The sequence below is a fragment of the Octodon degus genome, unplaced genomic scaffold, assembly GCF_000260255.1.
Source record: "Octodon degus isolate 3935 unplaced genomic scaffold, OctDeg1.0 scaffold00125, whole genome shotgun sequence".
NCBI classification, from domain to species: domain Eukaryota; kingdom Metazoa; phylum Chordata; class Mammalia; order Rodentia; family Octodontidae; genus Octodon; species Octodon degus.
The window spans coordinates 8738463-8759060 of NW_004524701.1; the positions used below are offsets into that span (position 1 = coordinate 8738463).

At 38.0% G+C, this 20598-nt stretch overlaps 1 pseudogene; it reads left to right on the forward strand.

Moving 5' to 3' along the window:
* Positions 1–1927: 1927 nt before the first annotated feature.
* Positions 1928–20598, forward strand: part of LOC101585901 — a 32017-nt pseudogene continuing 13346 nt past the window's right edge.

Genomic DNA, 20598 nt, shown 5'->3' on the forward strand with positions numbered 1-20598 from the left:
TTTGTGTACTTTCATTCCAATATTTCTTTTTATTAGTGGAAAACCTAACAAAATTCTCTTTTCTATCTTGAGTTAAGTAAACCAATATGTCACTTGATTCCCTTAGTAAATCTTCAGAGGTTTTAAATGTCCTCAGTGGCTGAACATCACATGTGGGCAGCAGAAGTGATGGCTGGTGTTGGAATTGGTGTGTTTAATTTCTGAAGATCTGGGGAGATGACCTGAATAGTTTTAATGTAAAGATTAGTGTCTTCTCCTCTGACACGTCAAGAAAAGAGAAATTTGACTAAATATTACTGGTAATTGAGTTTATAAATTTAAATTCAGCTATTTCTCTTTAATATCTAGATGCCAATATTTGAATTATTTTCTACTTTTCCAGTTTCCAAAATGAATAGTCTTGTGTGCTAAGCTTTTAGGTATAGTTGTTTAGAAAAACTATTCAGTGACTACTTTTGTGACAGATTTTTTCTATGGTATGCCTTTGATTTTTAAATTTTAATACATTTTATTTGTCTTTTTGAGACAGAATTTCATTGTGCAGTTCAGTCTGGCCTTGAACTCATTTCATAGCCCTGGCTGGCCCAAAAAATCACAGCAGTCTTCCTGCTTTAGTTTACTGAGTACTGGAATTACCACAATGCCTGACTTCCTTTGATTACATATAAATTTGAAAAAAATACTTGGCTAGTATTAATTCCGAATCATTTGTTTTCTCTTCTCCATGATCTCCAGCTACAGACATGCCAGAGTATTTTAAATCATGTATTCTATTTTTTACGGTATTTTTATACAGTTATCTTTCATTTGGGAGTTTCTAGTTTTTCAATGGTGACAATTTTCACTACTTGGAATTTTGATTCTGGATGTTTTGTGTGTGCCGGTTCATTTGAATCACCAGTTCTGTTTTCTAATCTGTGTTTTATCTGATGGTTGACTGTTGAATTCTTGACTGATTTTTTTGTTAAATAGATGCTGATTTATAGGTGATAGCCAATCTTATTACTTGTTTTCTTGAACATAGTAAGCATCTATTTTAATGTCAATGTTTGGTAGCTCTGGTCTGGATTTCTTGTGCTTTCTCCTTTCCAACACATTGGTTCCTCATGTCCTGGAAGCTTTGGTCATGCTCATCAGAGAGCTCTTTATACAGCTGCTTCTCATGTTACATCCATGTACTTTTATAGTTTTTTAAAAGATGATTTGTTTGGAGCAGCTGTACTATCATAGGGAGAAAATTCTTCATGGATGGCTTCATCTTTTAAAGTTAAAGCTAAGTTTATTGCAGTTATCATTTTACAAGTCTTCTACAAACACAGTTCACTTAAGGGCTTATTTTAATTAAACCTTAGTCGCTGTCACATCCCTGGGACAAAACACCTGACATGTTTTGTGAAACTTAAGGGAGAGTAGATTTATTTTGGTTCATGTTTAAGTCCACAGTCAGCTGGCTCCAAGGCAGGAAGGCATGGTGGAGAAGCGCTGCTTACAGCACCATATCCAGGCAGCACACAGTATAAAGGGAGGAACAGAAAAGGGAAATACACTCTTACAAGTCATAACCAGAGTGACCCACCTGTTTTGACCAGACCCCACCTTCTAACAGTAAATGTGGTGGATTGCCAACTGGTGGTCTACTTGTTATACTCAGTTGAACAGAACTAGCATAGTGCTGGGTGTGGAAGGCCCACCTGGGGACTATTGTCAGCAAAATAAGAGGCAGAATTGGAAAAGAGTTGGTAGAGGCCTGATAGAGAAGCTGGAGTAATTATGGGAAGGTTCTAGGGAGCTGTTGGTTGGCTCTCTCGTGTTATTCTGCTGGAAGATTTTGTCATGCTGGCTTTCTGATGAACTCAGTTTTCCTCATCATTGGAGGTGCTTGGAACCTCACTGTTATTGAGGATGGCTGTGGTACTTTTGGGGGAGCTGTGTTTCTTACCTTGAGCATGGCTTCCTACCTGCAGTTTAGATCCCTCAGTCTTCTGGCGCTGATTCTTCATTTTTCTAGTATGGACTTCCTAGCTTCCACCACTGACCTTGGGTCTTCCCAGTGTAGATCCATGAAATATGAGGTATTGTCATAGGCTCTAAGCCTCTAGTTGGACTTGTGGGGGTCATTGTTTTGGGTTCTAAGTCATCAGCTGGATTCCTGCAGGACATTGCTGTGTGTTCAAGGCCCTAATCTGGATTCTTTAGTCTTCAGTGTGGACAGATTTATTGTACTTTTTATATGGGATTCTTTGGGTGATTCATGATAAAAATAATCTTATAAAATGTGTCTGTATGATATTGTTCTCCTTGCAAAACCTAAAACCACAATAGCAAGCTTGCTTTCATAATAATCTGATCATCTTTCAGAGTCCCTGCCTATATGTACATGAGACTTTGTGAAATGCAACTAAAAGACTCATGAGCATCTCTTCATGGAAAATGCATTTATTCCATCTCTTAAGAGTTGCTGAAGTTTTAACAGTTTTAGCATGCTGAAACTTCAAGACCAAAGTCCCTCTGAGAAAACCGTTACTGTTATCCCTGTAAACATCGGTAAGAGAGTTAAATGTTACCAACATACAATGGCACAGGATAAACATTTCCATTTCTAAAGAGAGAAATGGGGACATAGAAACACATGAGATTGAAACTTAATAGAAAATACTAAATATTAAATCCTGTAACTCCTGTTCAACATCTGGGACAAGTTGTGGTGTTGCATGTGAATTCCAAATGTCTTGGGTAGCCCTCTCCTTACAGAATTTCTGGTGGATGCAGTCCTCATAGCTTCTTAATTGTGTGGGCTTTTCTCACACTTTGCTGCTTTTCTCAAATGTCCTACATTCTTGGCTTCTCTGGCTTCCTGGTGTGTCTTCTGTACTTTCATCTTTACTCTCACAGCTTCACACATTGCCCTTCCCAGAGCATATTGTGTGACCTAGGTTTCTGAAATCTTGGTGAAAGCCTTTTTGACCCCTCAACTCTTGTATTCTTCATGCCTGAAAACCAAAAACCATGTGCATAACACCAATATCTGCTGTCATCTCAAGAAGTAGGCAGCCCTTTTGCATCATATCTACAGAGGCCTCTGAGTTCACAAATGGCTGAACACAAACAAATCCCAGAAAATCAATTCCTTAGGTGAGTGTCTCCTCCCTTCTTTGGTAGAGTGTCTTGAGCCTTTCATTTCCAAAGTCTCAATTGTTTAAAATTTTTTATTTTATTGAGAAACAAATATCAATGAGGCAGTTTCCAAGCTGATTAATAGGACATTTTCAATAATTAATACATTGCAAGGGCCGGGGAGATGGTTCAGTGGAATAAGCGCTTCCCTGGCAAGCGCAAGGGCCTGAGTTCAATCCCCAGTTCTGCAAAAAAAAAAAAAAAAAAATCCCATTTAGTTTCCTTTGGCCCGGGGAGATGGCTCAGTAGGATAAGAACTTGACTGGCAAATGCAAGGATCTGAGTTCAATCCCCGGTTCCGACAAAAAAAAAAAAAATAATAATAATTAATACATTGCACATTGTTATCTTCTCAGTGGCCAATTTTAAAGCTCTTCTCTAGGGAATGGCATGGTTTTGCTGATACCCAGGATACCCTCAAGGCAATCTTCCTATTGTCATAATGCGAAGTACTTGGCTTCTTCTTAATATGAATCTTTCCAACAACTAAGCTTTCCTTTCCACTATCTTTTTGGGTATTTTATTTCTGGCAAAACTGAAAACACCTTAATATACTTTTTGTTTTGACTTTTCAATGTAAACCTGGCTAAAATGCCCTAATAGTATCCATACAACAGCTCCAATGTTGGGCTATTGAAATTTCCTCCATCAGATTGATAAATCTTCCACCTTTTATCTTAGTCTCCCACAAAGTCTCAGAACATAAGCAAAATGTATACAAATTATCTACCAAAGCAAAAAAAACACATTTTCTCTAATACAACTGCCATTTGAGTCTTTCTTCCCAATTGAAACTTCCAGATCCTGGACTTTACCATCAAACTTTGCATTAACATTCTGGTCTTCTGAGCTCTGAGCAGAATATTTCATCATGCTCAGCTTATAACATTGGAGGGCTGTTTCTATAGCTAGCATCTCAGGCCTTTCCAAACACATGCAAACCACTTTGAAAAGCTTCTGAACTATATGCTGTGGTAGTGTCACAGCAATGACCACAATCCTCTGGCATCAAAATCTGTTACTTTCTTGTCACTGAAACAAAATACATGATACTGTTCCCCACCTCTTGTGATCAGATCTCACTTTTCAATAGCAGCTAGAAGCCCCTCAGCATCCAATAAACTTTCAAAAGCTCTGTCTGTGAGCACATGATGCTCCAGGCCATATAGATGTGAGCCAAAAGATAAAACTGTTAGGGTTTATGTCTAGGTGTCCCCCCAAATCCTCATGCAGTCGTGGGGTGACTTCTGGAGTTTGTGATTGATTCTTGATCCAGTGCCAGGATTGCAGGTGTGAGTGCTACATTGTGGCCCTGGGGTATGTAATCACATTACAGTTTAAGGAGGGGAGAGAGGCTAGCTAGCTTTGCTCTTTGCTTTTTGCTGTTACCATGAATGGCTGCTCTGTGCCATGTGCACACTGCCTTGGAGTCAGCTGAGTATGAACTGAAACCTTCACTATCTGTGTGCTAAACAAACCTTTCCTTCCTTCATTTTGCATGTTGTGTATTTTGTTCCAGTGAGAGAAGAGTAACTGAAACAGAAGCTTTTATAACATTTATATTCTACTTATCAGGGCTCCATTTATTCTAAAGAATTTTATGTCTATTTTTAGGTACATATTTAAAGTTATGCCTGCCTCCAATTATAGTTTCTGTGATTTTACCACAATAATGTGCGCTATTCATTGAGAAGGAATCTACCGATTACAACACAGTTTAAAATAGACTTTAAAATGCATTATTGTTGATGTTTACAATCTCATTTATTGGGACTATTGCTTTATTATTATTTTCCCCTCTACAGAAAGGCAGAAACTCTCCAGATGTCTTCCAGTAGTGACAAGGTTTGTATCCCAGTATTACAAAGAAACACCAGAGACCTACCTGCAATGACTACAAGTGACCTGAAGACACATAATGAAAGGACTGTGTTAAGTTTTCATAACCTGTCCTATTAAGTAAAAATGAAGAATGACTTTCTCCCTGGTCAAAAAACAGTTGAGAAAGAAATATTATCAAATATCAGGTATGTGTGTGAACTCTTTTATTTTCCAGTACCAGGGATTGAACTCGGGACCTTGCAGTTGTGGTGCTTATGCTACTGAGCTAACTCCCTGTGTGAACTTTTGAAAAGTCCCCTTAATGACTTATAGTGAACTTCACAGTTTTTTGCTACTGGAAACACTGTGTGCATGTCTTTGTATAAATATTTAGATAATACTTTCATTATTATTGACTAAACTAGATTTCATTTCCAAGCATGGAATGAAATGATTGTTTTGCTTTGAGCGGAGTCTGTATAACTTTGAAAGGAACTGACAAATTTTTAAAAATGGTATTTCTGTGTGCATTGACCTTGGTTTGAAAAACTGAATAATTAGTGTATTATTTAGCTTTTTTCTGGGTAAGTCTTACATTTTGATGAGCAGCAATACTGATGTATAATTAGTAAATTATCTTGATCATTATCATAATCTTTTATGAGATTATGATCAGAGATGTTAATGTTTTTCTAAGTTCTAGAAAATTGAAACTATACTTCTTTATGTTATTGAGATGAATATTTGGGGTTGCTCAAAGATAAGATTCCTAAAAAGTTGAAAAACTTTCTGAAATGTAATAATCAAAATTGTTTATCTCTTCATATTCTGAGCTAAAAGGGTGGAATGTAAATTGATGATTTGAGATGTGTTTCATCTCTTCAAAGTTCACACCATTTTTATGGCTCACTAGTATACATTTTTAAAAATGGAGGTTCATCTCCTTATACTTCTTTTTTTTTTAAATTTTATTTATTTGTGTGTGTGTGTGTGTGTGTGTGTGTGGCCAGCTCAGCCCACCAGAGGGTGGGGCTGGCTGGCATGTGGTGCTGGGGGATTGAACCGTGGTCCCTGTGATTTGCTACACTTGTTCTAAGTAGGTGCTTTAGACCACTGAGCCATCTCACCAGCTCCTCCTTATACTTTTATAAGCAGTCAAATCTACAATTCTTTTAATTTTTTAAAGCAATTTATTTATTTGATACAGGGTTTCACTTCACAGCTTGAACTCATAGTGATACTTTTGTTTCAGCCTCCCAAGTACTGGGAATACAGGCGTGTGCCACCATATGCCTGGTTTCAGTGGCCAGCATGGAGTGCCAGGGGCTGGCACAGGGTGCAGTACTGGGGATTGAACCTAAGTCCTTTCACTTGCCAGGCAGATGCTTATACTATCAAGCTGTCTACCCAATTCTATACAAATGTTTTAACTTTTATAATCAAGAAGGCAATGACAGTCAGGATTCACTTACTCCAATCTCTGGTTAGAGATCCATGAACAAGTCTATGCCTTTATGAGTTCAGTGTGCCTGTTACCAGTAAATAGAGTCTCGGGCTGTGGGAAGGATTGTTCTCCTTAACTTACTTTTGATTTATTTGATAATAACATCATAATTCAGAAAGGAAAACTGATGACGATCTTGATTTTCCTTTGCATTTTTTCTTTCCTTTTGCAAAAAAGATAAAACAGGATATGATCATGTCAATTGAAAAGATTTTTTCTTTTATGAAATATCTTTTTCCAATGTTTAATTTGGTAGCATATCCAGAGTTAGAGTCTTTTCTTTCCAGTGCTGAAAATCTCTTGAAAAAAATATTCAGGGCACTGGGGAGATGACTTAGTAGAATAAGTGCTTGCCAGGCACAAAGGCCTGAGTTCAATCCCCAGTTCTGCTGAAAAAAAAAAAATTATTCCAGAAGATGAGTGGATATCATATAATAATTAATGTAATTTAATTTATTTATTTATTTTAATAATTTTATTGAGAAACAGAAATCTAACCATTACAGCACTGTAGCAGGACAGTCCAATGAATTTTTTATTGTCTCTAGTTTCAATTTATTACTATTTTTAAAAATAAACATTTACTTGAGAGAAAGTATGGCTGTAATTGGTATGACATGACAAAAGTATGTATTTAGAAGACCAGAATGACAGGCATTCCAAGCATGATCCTAGTATTACACATTGCCATCTTCAGTGCAGTTAGTTCACAGGTATCAGCATATATAGTTAGTCAGGGTGAGAATCTTACCAATTAACTGCTAGTTACATAAACCTCCTGAGGACTCTCAAGATCATTGCCTTAATCATCTTGTGCATATCAATGTATGGCTTTGCCCCTGTCCTTTGTCTAATCCTTAAGTTCTTGCTTTCCTTTAAATTGTGTTATACTTTTCTATTTTTATTACTTCTTTTGAGTTCTTACACTAGGGAGTCTATACAATATTTACAGATGGGAGTCTGGTTTATTTCACTTATGAGTATATCTTCAAGTGACATCTACTTAAATATAAAGGCTTTGAGTTTATCATTCTCTTTTCTTTCTTTCTTTCTTTCTTTTTTTTTTTTTTTTTTTTTTTTTTTTTTTTTTTTTTTTTTTTTTTTTTTTTTTTTTTTTTTTTTTTGCAGAACCAGGGATTGAACTCAGACCCTTGCGCTTGCTAGGGAAGCACTTATTCCACTAAGCCATCTCCCTGGCCCCTAGTTTATCATTCTTTATAGCTAAATAATACTACATTGTATAAAAATGCCACATCTTTTTCAACCATTCCTCAGGTGATGAGCAAATTGGTTATTTCCAAAATTTGGCTATCACAAATTGTGCTGCTATAAACATAGCTGCAACTATATCACTATAATATGATGTGTTCAGTTCCTCTGGGAAAATTCCCAGTAGGGGGATAGCTGGTTTGAGGGGGATTTCCAGTCCTAGTTTTTTAAGGAGTCTCCACATTGATTTCCATAACAGCTGCACCAGTCTACATTCCCACCAGCAGTGGAGAAGGGTTCCTTTTTCCCCACAGCCTCTCCAACATTTGTAGTTGGTTGATTTCTTTACCATAGCTATTTTTTCTGGGGTGAGATAGTATCTGAGTTTTGTTTTAATTTGCATTTCATGGACGGATAGTGATGTGGAGCATTTTTTCATATATTTATTCGCTTCTTTAATTTCATCCTCTTAAAAGTGTGTATTCATCTCAGATGCCACTTTCTGGATTGGGGCTTTAAAATAAGGTAGCTTAAAGTTGAATGATGAGCATGGATATTACTCTGTTTACAGTGGGATCCTGGAACCAGGCCTGAATGCCATTATGGGAATTGCAGGAGCAGGCAAATCTGTGTGGGTATAACATAAAATATCAGTAGGCCTTTTCTGTGCAGTTTGCTTGCTTTTAGAAATAGGGGCCAGGGAGATGGCTCAGTAGAATAAGTGCTTGCCTGGTAAGTGCAAGGGCCTGAGTTCAATCCCTGGTTCCACACACACAAAAAATCATTTTTACCTGTGCAAGTGTTGGTTAAGAATTTGCTGTACATGACCAAGCTGGTTCTAGGAGTTGTGGATAGCATGCAGCTGGTCAGATTTTGCTTTATGTGAAAGAATGAAAGTCTTAGATCAGCTATATTTATAGAAGTTTATAAAGTTAGTGGTGTACAACAATGGGACATAGGGTGCTCTAAGGCAGAAAGAAAAGACAGGGGTAATATAAAAAGTAGATTTGAATATAAAAAGCAGAAATTCTAAGTGAGGGCCTGAATCTCAGAAAAGAGAGCACACTGGCTGGATTGAAGCCACCAAACATGGATAGGAAGAGGTCATTTGGGAGGTCTGTGCTGAATAAGTCAATAATATCTTTTTTTTTCTTGATATCTTGCTTTTATGGTGTGGGACTTTCTTGTAGCACATAAAGAAAAGAAAACTGGCAAATCAACTATATATACCCATTACTACATAAATGTTTTTGTATTAAAATTATTGGACCAGTGAGATAGCCCAGGGGTCTAAAGTGCCTGCTTAGGCAAGCTTAGGCAGGTGCAGGGGACCACAGTTTGATCCTCAGCACCACAAACTGCACCAGTTTCACCCTCAGGGTGGGTTGAACCAGCAAAATAAATAAATAAATAAATAAATAAATAAAGTTTGATTTTAGATAAACTATAGAATACCATTACTAGTTCATTTTTCTTTTGTTTTTTAATCATTTATTTGTTACTGGGTCTTGCTATGTAGCTTGGACTCATAGTGATCCTCCTATGTCAGCCTCCCCAGTGTTGGGATTATAGGCATGTGCCACTATGCCTGATTTCAGTGGCCACCATGGTGTGCCTGGGGTTGTAGGGCCAGCATGGCATGTGGTACTGGAGATTGAACCCAGGTCCTTATGCTTGCCAGGCAGGTACTTAGATTGCTGAGACATCTCTTTAGCCCCTACTAGTTCATATTCTAACTTGAGCAGAATTTGAATTCACAGTAATGGGGACATGACCCATGTTATAGGGAGAAAATCCTACATTTATTTCCTTTTTAGATTATTAGATGTCTTATCAGCAAGGAAAGATCCACATGGATTATCTGGAGATGTTTTGATAAATGGAGCACCTCATCCTGCTGATTTTAAATGTTATTCAGGTTATGTAGTACAAGTAAGTATCAGTGGGTTCACCCTATAAAATTCCTCTGTTTCTGTGTGGGCAAGTGCCTTGGCATGTAGTTTATTTAATGTGATTCTAGTGGATGGCGTGGCATGCTCTTCACATCAGCATTCCGTAATCCACCATTAGACTGAAGGTGACTTTAAGTGGAAAAACAGAGTACTTGGAATATGACCCTAATAGGGCAGGAGCATCAATTTTAGCTATAATTATTTCTAAAAGAGTCTGCTGTTGCCCTTTTGTACCTTCCCTAAAGGACCTTTGTCTTTTCCCTTAAAGATATCTTTGGCAAATTGTTGTACAAAGAAGCCTGGAAATGTCTAATTATAGTCATCATAATTTTTTGTGCTGTCTCAGAGTGTGCAGATGAAGGATGGCAATGACTTCACAGTACTGTAGCTGTCTGTATATAAGGGCATTGCTACCTGTAGAACTGAAAGTTCACAATTAGCTAGACCTTTTCATTGAGTATGGTAGTTTTACATTTTCATTACCTATACAGTCTAAATTATATATGCCTTAATGTTCTTGTTAAAGACTGTGTATCTTTTTTTTCATTTTTATATTAACTTTATTGAGAAGGAAATAGCAATGAGACAATTTCAAAACAGGTTAGTAGGACAGTTACAATAATTGAGACTATCTTATTCAAACACCATTTTGTCTTAAGGATCATGTCATGATGAGCACGTTGACAGTGAGAGAAAACTTACAGTTCTCGGCAGCTCTGCGACTTCCAATGACTGTGACAAATCTTGAAAAAGAAGAGAGGATTAACAAAGTCATTGAGGACCTGGACCTGAATAAAGTTGTAGATTCCAAAGTAATGTGTAAATTCAACTGGAAAGGATCATAGTTGGATATGTTCAAGTTTCCTTGCTGGGACAAAATTCTGACAAAAGTGATTTGAAGAGAAAGGCTTATTTTGGATCATTTTTGTTACTAAAAATATTTTGTTTTAGGTTGGTGATCTGTCTGGAGCAGAGAAGAAAAGGACCAGTATCGCCATGGAACTAATCACTGACCCTTCTATCTTGTTCCTGGATGAGCCCACTAATGGTTTAGACTCTAGCATGGCACATGCTGTGCTTTTACTCCTGAAAAGGTAAATGCAGTGAGGATCTTGTTCTTTCATTTACTTACTACCTGAGTGTGTGTGTTTACCCAGTATCCCTGATGCAGGGCACTCAGCATGGAATAGCACAATTTGCTTTTTCTTTAGAGGGAAACAGTCAGTTAACACAGAAGTGCTATCAAGAGAAACAAAACAGGAGCACATGGAAGGATGACTGTGTTGGTTTTGGGGGGCTGTTTTAAGTAGAATAAGGGCAAGAAAAGATCGCAAGCATTGGATGTGTGGACTGCGAGAAAGCGACAGAGACCAGGCAGTAACTGGCAGGAGAGATCTCTAGTTGGAAGGGACAATGGCCCAGGGCCAAGCAGACCTATTCTGTGGGACATTGAAGAGGTCAAAGGGACAGAATCCAGTGACTAAATGTAATAGAGCTTGACTAGGGCACTGACCTAATAAAATGCCACAGACTAGATTGCTTAAATCATAAAGGTTAGTGTTACACCACTTCTGGAGACTGAAACTGTGAGAACAAAGTGTCCTCAGGAATGTTTCTTCTGAGTCCTCTGTCATTGGCTTGTGGGTGGCCATCATCTCCCTCTGTGTTTGTGTGACATCTCTTCTTGCATGGACTTAAGGCAGATTAGATTCACTCAGTTACCTCATGTCACCTGAATTACCTTTTGGGGAACTCTGTCTAATTCTTGACTTAGTGAGCATCAGGACTTCAACACATGAGTTGTGGGGAGGACACAGTTCAGCACATCACATGTAAAATAGAATGTGAGTTGAATTCTTTGGTATCAGATCACAGAAACCCTACAGACCACTGTGAGAAGGTGGCTTTTACTGTCCCTAAGGGATTTTGGAAAGTTTTTCAGAGTTCTAGAGCAGAGGAAAGGAAGCTGTAGAGAGGTGGAAGGGTGATAAAGTTGGGCAGTGGGATTGCGAGCACACTAGGAAGGAAGCTGTTGAGATGTGACAGTGACTTGACAAGGACGAGGGTAAGGTGTTGAGGTGAGGGTGAATTTTAGATCTGTTCTGAAGACAGAGCCAGCAGAATTAGCTCAGGAATGGGACCTGTGGTGTCATGTTTGAGACAATGATTTCCAAAACTTGGTACCTGAATAAATGGAAGAATCACATAAAAGAAATGGCATTTCCTTTATTCCCCCTTTTTTGTTTAGCTTTGTCAGAAATGGGTATTCCGTTGCCATTCAAATATTGTAGGTGCATGAATTCAGCAAAGTAATCCAATATAGTCCAGTAGTCCATAATAGTAGTGGGTTATCGACATGACTGGCACTATGAGAAGTTGTTGACTTGAGCCTTTTACAGCTCAGCATATTAATATGGCTTTTCTTTTTATACCTCATTTTTATACTTTTCTGCTGGATGGTTAAGACCAAGATAAAACAAGACCTACATAAGAAAAAAATGTAACGTTTGTATCTGACAAGGTCAGTCAAATCCCCTCAGAAAAACTGAGAAGGATTTGTTTTTTTGGCTGGCACAGGCTGCCCTGGTAAGACATGTGGAGCTGGGATGGGACCACAGTATCCTGCACCTGACTGAGTTTGCATAAGCAGGAGCTTAAACAACTGAGCTAACCAGTGGGCCCCCAGCATTTCCTTTAACTAAGATATAAGTCTGTGGTAAGAACTTTTTATGGGAAAAAAAAGAACTTTTTATAGGAAAAAATTCTAAATTTGTGTATCTTCTTTAAAATTAATAAAAATAATATCTAACTGTCAAAATGCTTCAAGAATATATTGTACAAAGAAAATCCTATTCTCCTTATCAATTTCTCCAGTTACTACTTTTTCCTCTATCTGCTGCGTCTTCTTTTCTCTCTGATCCCACTTCATATTTTCTCCATGCCAATACTGCTGCATGTAACTCCAAGTGGCAAGGGAAGTCCATTGTCCCACCCTCCCAGAGAGAAACTTAACTACTGTCAGGGTTTTATCACCATCCAGACCACAAGCTGCAGTCCGATGTCACCAGCACTCTCACTACAGTGTTTCTGTGTCCTTTTCTCTGAATCCTCTCAGGAAGTTTGGTTGTTGTTTTTGTCATCATCTTTTCAGATTTTCTTACTCTGAAACAGTTCTCCTGGTCTTCGCCTGTCTTTCAAGTTTTTGTAGTCTTAGAACATTTCATGAGTCACTGGCTGCATCCACCTTAGAGTTCATTCAGGCCATGAGACATTGCCACGTTCTTTTGCAACACAGAAGAGGCTGCTCCTATCACTGGTGGTGCATACCTTGATCATCTGATATTGTTGGTGTCCTCTGCTTTCTCTGCTTAGACATTTCTATTGTTTCACATTGGAATTGATTAATGCCTTATGAGTGAGATAATAGGCTATGTACTCAACATGATCTTCATCAAATTCCTCCCACAAGTGTTGGCATTAGCTAATAGTTCCTACCTTTGTAGTGAACATGTGATAATTGACATTCTACGGATAGAAGATATTTCTTAGCTTCCCTATTCATGTCCCATTTTGTGCAGTAGGCTGTTGTGTCATTTGTTACTCTTTGAATGATTGTATTCACCTTGCCTTGGCTAATGTTCAATGTGGCTTTTGCATTCTTTTGACAAGGCTACTCTAGGAAAACTCTACTGTTCAGTGACATCTTCTGTGTGTCAGAGATTTTGCTTTTTGTCTGTTTCAAGATCCTGACTTCCCAATTAATTGAGAGTAGGATGTTGGTTTCTGTTTGGCACTGTCCTCTTTCTTTAGGTATAGGACTGTGCTAAGATTATTACTCCAACACTTCCCAATGTTGTTACCAAGGGAGAACAAATGATTAAAACAGATATGATATTCTAGCTACAGTAGTAGAATGAGTAATTATGATAACATCAAGCAAAATTTAGAAATTGACAAACTTTGGTATTATTGGTTTTATACATAGGAACAAAATCTATAGTTAAATAACAACAAATCATAAATTGGGAATTTCTCTGGTTAGGCCAGTTGTCAGGTTCCAGGTGCTACACTTTGTGTGTGGGAATGAAACAGGCACCTGGATTCCTCTGGCCAAGCTAAATTACTCAGAGTTCTGAGTACCTCTGCATCAGTTCCCATTTCTCTGCCCGATTCTGTACAAATTTTGGTAGTATTTGTACTATTTTACTTTCCACCAACAGTATAGAAGGCTTCCTCTTCCCCCTGCAAACTTGCTGCCATTTGTTATTTTTATTTTATTTAATTTATTTTTTTCAAGGATGAAAACAACCAAGTTTATATCAGGAAAATCATCATGGCAAACTTCTCCATTCGAATCAACCTCATACCATCTTCCCTTCCAGTTCTCTTTTTTGCCATTGACAACAATCCTCACATGGGCCTCCCACACCAGCACCATGCTGATTCAGTTTCGCTAGGCATTACAAGTTGTCTATTAGTTAATCACTACATCCTTCTTCCAGGACCACTCCTAGAAAGCTCCTCTGTAATTTTTTCAGTGTTGATGTGTTCTTGTGTGGTCTTCTCCCAGAACAACTGGAACCAACAAGTCTGGGGATTGTTAACTCCTACACTTATCTGTTAAGCTATGTTTAGCTTTCTTAACCTTCCTGTTTTTTTCTTTATATCAGTGAATTACAGTGCCAGAGAAAAAGGAAATGACTGACAGTGTTGAAGACAATAGGGCCATTAAGTGGCTTTTTTGTAACAGAGCTGCCTAGGGGTAATGGTAAAATATTCCTTGATATACAGCAGTGTGGAAGCACTAGCATTCCCTCACCATGATTCTAAAACAAACTGTAATAGGAAATGGTTAGTTTGCTATTAAACCACCCTCCCAAGTAGCATGGAAGTGTACTTTATTTTTTCATAATTTTATTGATAAACAAATAGCGATGAGACAGTTTCAAACCAAATTGGTAGGACAGTTTCAATAATTAACACATTGCATTCATTCTTCCTAGTGGTTATTTGCTGTACAAGATGCGGACATGATATCCTATTTGCCATTTGTTATTTGACTTATTAATGATCATACATTTTCAGTAGGATGAAATCTTTAATTTATATATCTCTAATGACCAGAGATGTTGGGCATTTTCCATGTATTTATTGGCCATTTGTACTTCTGTGAAATGGCTATTAATTTTGCTTATTCATTTTTTGATAGTGTTTTATTTTGAGAGTCTAATTTTTTGATCGTTTTATGTACTGTAGATATGAATTCTAAGTCAGAGAATTTGCTGACAAATTTTTTTCCTAGTCTGTATGCTTTTTTTTTTTTCTTTCACCTTGTTGGTTGTTTCTTTTGCTGTGCTGGAGATTTTTAATTTAATATAAAACCATCTGTCGATTCTTAGAACTTTGTATTTCCTGTGCATATGGGGTTCTGTTCAATGTTATTTTTAAATGTGACTTCAGATACTGAGCACAGATCTTGTTATCTCAATACTATTTAATTATTTGCTCAGTCAAGTACAGTAGTACCTCAGTTAATGAACTTAATTTATTCCTCAGTTTTAGTCACCAACCAAATTGGTGGTGAACCAGATCAAGTTTCCCCATAAGGCTCAATGTTACCAGATGCAGAGTTTGCAAAGGAGGCACAATTTTGCCAAATGCTTCTGTTCATCAAACCAAATTGTTTGCGAAAAGAAACATTCATGAACTGAAACATTATTGTGATTTCAATTCTTAATAGCCCAGTCTCTCAATCACTTTGGTCATTCCCTCTGCCCATTTGTGGAAAACTTTCTGTTTCATTTTTAAACTACCAGCCATACCACTTGATGGATTCTACTTTACATCACTCTTTTGCTTCCTTTCATGCACATGCCTTTAGGAGCAAGTCTGTTGGTTGTGAGAGAAAAATGGGAAGATGGATAAAATTTTAAATACCTTACATCTGAGGTGTCTGTTCTATTGTAAGTGATGATCCCAAATTTGGAATTCAGGTCATTCACAAAAATATGTCCAGTATGTTGTCTGTAGCTGCATTAACTATGTTTATTAGTGTATGACAAAAATATATAGAATACTGTCATGTTATTGTTTCTCACTGGATATATGCTTTTTGTCTTGCACTGTGTGCCAGCATTCTCTCCTCACACCACCCAGAGCTCTAATCTATATTCTCAAGGACCTCTGGGCATACTTAGCATCAGGGCTTAATTAAAGTAACAAAGCTCACTCTTTCTTTCTTTCTTTTATGTATTGGGTACAAGGTGTCACCATGCAGCTTGGACTCATAGTGATCCTACTGTTTTCAGCCTCCTCAGTGCTGGGATTACAGGAGTGTGCCACTACACCTAGTCTTGGTGGCAAGCTCAGTGTGCCTGTGGCGGGACCAGCCTGTAGTGCTGGGGATTGAACTCTGGTCCCCAGGCTTGCCTAAGCAGGCACTTAGTCCATTGAGCTATCTTTTTTTTTTTTTTTCCAGTATTTTATGGAAGGGTCTACAGGGTGTTCAGGGTCTCACTACTAGATTGAACTCATAGTTATTCTCCTGTGTGCAGCCTCCCAAGTGCTGGGATTACAGTAGTGCTACCACACCCAGTCTCAATCGCCCTCTCAGTACACTCTGGGGGCGGGACTGGCATGGCAGGCCTGGAGATCAAACACCCAGCCTCTGCTCCTGCTTGCAGGCTCTTTAGTCCGCTAAGCTATTTGGCTGGCCCTAAAAGATACATTGGCTTCTCTTCTCTTCTCTTCTCTTCTCTTCTCTTCTCTTCTCTTCTCTTCTCTTCTCTTCTCTTCTCTTTTTTAGCACCCAAGATTGAACTTGGGGCCTTGTGCTTGCCAGGCAGGCACTTATGCCACTGAGCTATCTCCCCAGACCCTCCACTTAGCTATCTTGCAGACTCTCCAAGTCTATTTCTTTAGAGTAGAGGGGGAGCCCAGATTCTCCATGGAGCAGACACTGACACTGATGCCACTGGTCCTCAGATAACAGAGTAGCAGAGCTCTTGCAGAATCCCGTTTTTGTCTCTGAATGCTTTACTGACTCCTTATTACTGAATAAAGTTCTAGTTTCTGAGTGCAGTGCTCTTTGTGTAATGTCTTTCATTATCTTCTTCATAACCAAAACACACACGCACACACACACACACACACACACACACACACACACGGTCTTCGGTTTGTGACACTGAGCTTTTTATATGTTCCCAAGTAGATCTTTTTATTGCACTGTGTTTACCTTGTTCTTTCACTTGAATATCTTTTCTCTTCTGAGTTAAATTTTGTTAAGCCTTTCAATATTCTATTTATAAGAAATCTTTGCCTATTTTTATTTTACATTATATTGACATTATTGATCTTCTAGCCTACTTTTTGTTGAAGCAGAATAGTGTGGAAATACTGATGACATATAATAGGTGCTTATCAAATGTGTAAGTTGAAATGATTGTTGTAATAAAATAGTTTGATGACAATTTTAGACAACAATTTTAACCTTTGTTTCTTTTGCCCTTAAATAATAACTCCTCTGAAAATTATGTTAGCACCATTTCTCCCACAGATATTGACCAAAAATCAAATCTTGACATTGCACTGTGACCCATGGTCAGTTGCATGATTGGTAAGCTTTCTGTTATAATGAAGAAAATAGTAAAATTGTAATTGCATTACAACAACATTGTGAGATTTTGAATGAGTTCATTTCTAAAGCATTTAACAAAGATACGGTGTTTAATAATGTTAATTGTATTATCAGACAAAAAGAATGAAAACCAATCCTAAATGGTCAGAAGACTGAAATGATCTATAAGACTTGGACATATGACCATGTTATTGGTATTTAATTAGGAAATAAATTAGTTCCCAAACTTAAATGTATTTATACCTGAGAAATATATTCATAACATGATCTTCTGTATTTACAGATTCTAGTTCAGTGCCAGAGATGATTCTGTATGGTCATACACATTGCTCTGTCTCCTTTTTTTTTGGTACTGAGGATTTAACTCAAGACCTTGCACTTGTCAGGCAGGTGCTTATGCTGCTGAGCTATTTCCCTGGTTCTGGACTGTCTTCTTGCAAGAAGCCCACAAAAGTCCTTTTAAGGAAAGTTTTGAATTTAATTTTCCCAGGTATCAAGTGAATAATATGAGATGATATGAAGAATTAGTAAGAGAAAATCAAGGTAACCTGATAACAGACATCCTAATATCAGGAATAAAGTATTTTATCAAGAAGTGTAAGGTTCAGTTACTGAATGATTTATTATTTTCTCTTTTAACTTAGGATATCTAGGCAAGGATGTACAATCATATTCTCCATTCATCAGCCTCGGTATTCCATCTTCAAGTTGTTTGATAGCCTCACCTTATTGGCTTTGGGAAAATTAGTGTTCCATGGACCTGCACAAGAGGCTGTGCAGTACTTTGCATCAGTAGGTATGGTTGACTTGTTCACACAGTAGAATCTTTATGCATAGAATCCTGGAAGAGAACGAAGTGGGCCAACTTTGCTGTTTGATCTTTTTGTAGATATGCTTTGAGTTCTATGACTTTGTTATGGCTTGTATCTGGATGTCCCCTAAAAGCCTCCTGTGATCATAGGTGGGGCATCTCAGGACTGGTCAGATGTAGAGTGGATGATAGTGAAATTGAGGGTGTGTGGTACTAAATTAGTCCACTGATGGGAATTAGTACACTTCTGGGTGGCTGAATGAATTTACTGAAGATGGAAGATCGAGAGTGTGGATGATAGCACTCAAAAGACTTGTAGCCCAGCTAGGATAAAACAGAAAGGCAAGTTTCCTGCTTGTTGTTATGCTGCCTCTTGCATGCATTTCCATGTACTGTTTCTTCACTGTCATGCCCCTCTGCATGCTACCAGGAGATCTGACTATGGACTGAAACCTCTACAAACTATGAGCTGAAATAAAATTTTCCTTCTTTAACTTTGGGTGTTGGGTGCTTTGGTCAGTAATGAGAAAGTAAGTAAGACATATTCCACATCATCTTTGGCCAGTTTTATGCCAAAATGTTTTGCATTTTGTAGTATTTTCTTGACTTCTTCTCATCTTTTGTTCTGTTTGGGTGTGGGTACATGCATTCAGTTTCCAGGCTGTGGTACCCTTTCTCTTTTTTTTGTGTTGAACTTGTGGCCAACACATTATTTTATCAGTTAAACAGCATTGGAGAGGTCTAGTATTACTGACTTCTTAATCATGTAAAAAACTGTTGTCAGCTTTTTCAAGGTATATGCTCTTGCTTTACTCTGCTGAGGACTCATGGAGAAGCTACTTCATTATTTAAGCTTTATATGGCTGCATGTGGTCTGTTAGTCAATATAATTACCCTCCCTGAATTGAAATGTGATAGTCTACCATTTCTGACACTTATGGCCTGTCTGGTCCTTTATATTTTAGATAATTAATCAACCTGACTTCAAAGCTGCATCTCCACCTATCCAGGTCATTTGAAATTTAGCCTCCATTATTTCAGGCTAAACACCCTCCTGGTCTTACCTGTTAGCAAGGCATTGTGGGAACTTCCCTGGGAATAAAGCATTGGTGATAGTTACCATGGAGACACCCATTGTGACACTGTCTCCAGCTGCTGTGGGCCGACCACTCATACCCTTATGGGTTTGTTTGTTTGTTTGGCTTTTTTTTTTTTGCTATCTCCCTGGGACTCACACCCTTATGTAAAACCAATATATCCTGGGGAGCCACCCTGCCATTCTTCCCCCAGGTTTCCTGTCTCCTGGGGGTGCTAAACCAGGGGCATACATCTAAATTACTTACTCTCAGATAACCATTCTTTCTCAAAGAGATTCTCTCCTTGCTTCTGACTTGTTTTGGGAAATGACTCCCTCCTTGACCTTCAATGCCTGGCACAGTCTCCTTGAAGGATTTAAACTGTAAAAAGTAAAAGTAAAAGCAAGAGCCAGCAAGTGAGATATCCTTGAAAGGAAGAGTAAGAGAGCAAGAGAGGGATTTTACTCACAAATAGCAACTACCTAAAAAGGCATGAGAGGAGAGTGACTACCACATTGATTTCTCTTTCTGCACTTAATCAAAATTTCATTTATATTTTAAAGAGTATTAATAAACTTTTAAATAAAGTTTTACAGCTTTTTTCTCAAACAAGGACTAATGGGGAAATTTTGTTGTTTCTAATTTCATTTTGAATTATGCTTATCTAATGAATAAGTGTTATGTTCCAAGGTGCAAAGCTAAACTATTGCCCTGGAGATATAGTACAGGAGTCTAAGCACCTGCCTGGCAAGGGCAAGGACCTGAGTTCAATCCCTAGTACTGCATGCCTAGGCTGCCTTGGAACCCCAGGTGCACTGTGATGCCCCGAAACGGGGTGGTGACGCACATCTGTAATCCCAGCTCTGGGGACACTGAGACAGGAGGAGGATCATTACTGTGTCGTGCAACTCTGAAATAAACAAACAAACAAACAAATACATTTTAAAAATTAAAAAAATAAATTAGAACCATAATGAATATTATATGATCCTGTCGTGCCAGCCCTGTCACTGGGGCGCATTTAAGATGGCAAATGATACTGGGCATCCTGGTGCACACCTGTAATCCCAGCACTTAGGAGGCTGTAAACAGGAGAATCACTATGAGTTTGATGTAGTAGTGAGACCCTGAACACCCTGTAGACCCTTCCTTAAAATACAGGAAAAAAATATGGTAAATAGCAATAATAGTTAAACTTTTCAAAATACTTACATTAAAGGTGGCATATCCCTCCCCTCTTAACAAAAATCTGATATTTAGACAACACTTCTTAGAAATTGACTTAGCAAATGTATGAACCTGAAGTTTAACAGGCTGTGAAGTAAACATCCTTCCACCTAATGATTTATATCATTTAAAAAGTAATTTTTCTTCTAATAGCTCAATGACCTGGGACAAATAATGAGCATTTT